The sequence below is a fragment of the Accipiter gentilis genome, unplaced genomic scaffold (assembly GCF_929443795.1).
Source record: "Accipiter gentilis unplaced genomic scaffold, bAccGen1.1, whole genome shotgun sequence".
NCBI classification, from domain to species: Eukaryota; Metazoa; Chordata; class Aves; order Accipitriformes; family Accipitridae; genus Astur; species Astur gentilis.
In genome coordinates this window covers 335,795-339,227 of record NW_026060975.1, presented here as the reverse complement: position 1 = coordinate 339,227, position 3,433 = coordinate 335,795, and the positions used below count along the sequence as shown (strand labels likewise).

Here is a 3,433-nt window from a genome sequence, read left to right as displayed (position 1 = left end):
AGCCCCAGGGACCCCCCAGGGCCAACCACGATACCTCGCACCCTACAAAAATCAGAGGAGTGGGGTGGCCCCAGACCCTCTGGAGCTGCCAGTGTCCATCCCTGGCTACCAGCACAGCGAGGGGCAGCTGGCACAGATCAACATCCCCAGCACGGCCACCCCTGTGGGGGCACCCCCGGGCGGCGATGTCCACACCAGCCCCTGCGCTGCCACCAACAACCAAGCCCTTGGGGACACTGCAGGCGACCTTGCAGTGTCCGAGGAGATGCTCCTGGAAGAGGCCCTAAGGCTCTTCGGTTGCTCCCTGGATGGAGTGGGGGTCAGCCAGGATGCTCCCAGCAGGAGCTCCGTGCCCGAGGACGCTGGTGGCACCGGCGCAGACACCCCCGACCGCGACTTCAGCTCGCTCTCGCTGCCTGAGGAGATGCTCACCCCCGACTACTGCATCCCCGAGCTCAGCGACGCCATGCTGAGCCTCAAAATAGTCAACAGCGGCGGGATTGAGCCCCAGGAGCCGTGGCAGGATGCGGGGATGGACCTGCCACCATCCCCACCTGCCACGGCAGGCAAGCGGAGGAAGAGGCAGGCGCAGAGCTCCTTGCCAATGCCACCCAGCAAGCGCAGGGCTCTGGCAGACGACATGAGGGTGTGTATGTGGGGGGGGGATTAGACAGGGGTGAGAGGGATGGAGATGGGGGGAGTGGGGGGGGTGGGAGAGGAGGGGTGGGGTATATGGCAGGGGGGGTAGGCAGGGGGGGCTAGGGAGGGGTCAGACCAGCTTTGATGGGACATTTTCTCTTGTCTTTTCAATTAAAAGCTGTTTCTCCAGAACCGCTCGGTGCCTATGTGGGAGGGGGAGGGAGCACAGGGGGCACCAAGAAACAGCCCCCAAGAGGTGCAAAAGCCCCACTGAGCCCCAAATCCGAGCCAGCAAGCCACGAGGGGAACCGAGCCACCCCCATGGCCCAGTCACCACCAGCGGGGCAGGCGATGGTGGGGGGGGACGGGAACGGGAACAACTCCCCTGTCCCCTTCCCCAGGGGCAGCAGCCCTTTGGTGGGGAAGCCAGGACAGACAGGTCCCTGCAGGACTCACGGACACGGCCCCACGCAGAAAGCAGCACAGAGCCCCTGCGACAACGACAGACCTTGGGGGCCGGGGGGGACACGGGCACACACGACAACAAGGGCTGCAAGGCATTCGTCTTGAACACCACCAGCGTCCCCTCCAGCGGGGACAGGGCTCGGTGCACAGCCCTTCAAAGCCTCAAGACCATCACGGCCTTCCTCGGGTCCCACTGACCTCAGCCCCCAAGAGCCCAGCTTTGCCTCACTGACACAGCAAAATAACCCCAAATCACCCTAAGAATGGCGAGGGAGGGAGCTGCAGGCCAGGCAGGGGCCCTCCTCCCCTTCTCTGGCTGCACCTTGGGCAGCCGCAAGACCAGGAAGGGAGAAGAAAAAATCAGAAGGAAAAAAAAAAAAAAAAATCACTGCACCGGCCAGAAAGTGCCTGAAAAATTCATCCCTCTTCTTTGCCCATTTCCCATGCGAGCTCCATAACCTGGGAGCAACGCAGCCAATAGAACCTTCGAGAAGCAGACTCACAGCCTGCTGCAGCTGGCCCTGCTCGAGCAGCTGAGGTGGGCTGGATGATCTCTAGAGGTCTCTTTCAGCATCCATTCTGTGCTGCTGTGACTCTGTCTCTATCATGGTTTAAGCTATAAAAATGAGAGCTATAAAAATGGAACGCTGTGTTAAGAGCACAAGGCTCTGCTAGCAACGACCTTGCCGTGGCTCCTTGCTGTGCTGAGCCCAACCGAGTTTTTAAGAGTAGATTTTTAGTGTGAGCAAAAGTGTGATTATTTTATTTTGTAATTTATGTAAATAAAGTGGGTTTGGTTTGTTTTTTTTTTTTTTTTAAATAAGACTCTTCCAGAGCTCAGGTCAGACTGAACCTGAGGGAAAGGGGCAGACCCTCGCAGAGGGCAGAGCCACATCATGATAGGGGGGCCAGCAGGATCAGGGGGCCATGCGACACCCCCTGCTCACGTCCTGCCGGCTCCAGGAAGATGGTTGCACAAAGGACTCGGGGCGCAGCTCCAGGGACAGGGGTTTGGTGACCTGGCTCCAGCGCCTCTGGGGCCAGGGGCTAGGAGCTGTCGGGGGCTTCAGGGCTGTCGGGGGCTTCGGGACTGGGGGCTGCAGCCCTCCGCTTCAGAGGGACGATGCAGACGCTGTTCTTGGCCTCTTTGACTCTCCACCACCGGCCAAGCCTGCAGATGAGAGAGATGGGGGCTACCCTCCGCCGAGCCCTTGGAGGAGCAGGGGGGGGCTGTGCCCCTGGGCAGCACCAGGGAGGGGGGACAGTACCGGTGCTCCTGTCCAAGGCCAGCCACCAGGAAGTCACCGGCTGCAGAGAACTTGAGGCTGTTCACAAAACCCACCTGGAGGGGACAGGGCAGGGTGAGGGGCTCTGGCAGCCTCCTCCTGCCGCCCAGGGAGGGGAGCCCCTGCCCAGAGATGCCCCAAGCCCAGCTCCAATCCCCCACCTCCCCATCCATACCAACGGGATGTCCCAGAGGGGCTCCAGCTTCCGAAATCCCTCACCGCACTTCCAGAGCTTCACGCTGGCGCTGTGGGAGCCTGGGGCAGAGAGAGAAGACTGCCATGCACTCCCACCCAGGTAAGGGAGCAGGACGCCCCCCTCTCCACACCCCCACTCCAAAGCAGCTGCCACACACCTGTAGCCAGGAGGTCCCTGTTGCGCAGGGCGGCCACTGCTGAGATCCAGTATGGCTGCTGCAGGCCCTGGGCATCCTGCATGCCATGTGCCTGCCGGGCCAGTGCCAGCGGCTTCTTTTTCGTTAGCCCCCACAGGGCTAGGGACCTGCCAGGGAGGGAAGGGGCGAGGGGGCCGAGGGGGGCACCGCCTGCGCACCCCAGGCACCACCCCGGCCCTGTGCTCACCCGTCATCGGCGCCTGACACCATGTGCTCCTCACTGATGAGCTGGATACAATCGATGGAGCCCCTGTGAAGAGAAGGGGCAACTGCCATCAGTTATGAGCATGCTTTGGGATCCTATTTAGGAGACAAGGGCTCACCGGGGCATCAGCATCCCCACAGTGCCGGCAGGCTCCTAGTGATGCTTGGCACCTGCACGCCGCTGCCCCAGCCTGACCCCCCTGCCTGCAGCCCCCTCTCCCGCCCCAGACCTACTGGTGCCCGTAAAACACAAGCTGCGACTCCTCCGGGATCTTCCAGAGCCGCACGGTACCGTCCCGGCCCCCTGCCGTCACACAGCACTCCCGGCTCAGGCTGTCCAGCCCCGTGATGACATCCTGGTGCCCGAACCTGGAGAAGGAGATGGCAAAGTGCTGTGGCAAGCAGGGCCCTCTGCTACCACAACTCCCCCGGGCCTGCTGGCTCTTG

General features: G+C 62.0%; 1 long non-coding RNA gene across 1 annotated transcript; it reads right to left on the bottom strand.

Annotated features, from left to right (window-relative positions):
- Positions 1 to 2,011: 2,011 nt before the first annotated feature.
- Positions 2,012 to 2,644, bottom strand: LOC126037239 (uncharacterized). The gene is made up of 3 exons (XR_007505557.1): positions 2,566 to 2,644; positions 2,373 to 2,446; positions 2,012 to 2,275 (listed from the first exon to the last, which is right to left on the bottom strand). It is a non-coding gene; the product is annotated as an uncharacterized LOC126037239 (long non-coding RNA).
- Between the last annotated feature and the right edge of the window lie 789 nt (positions 2,645 to 3,433).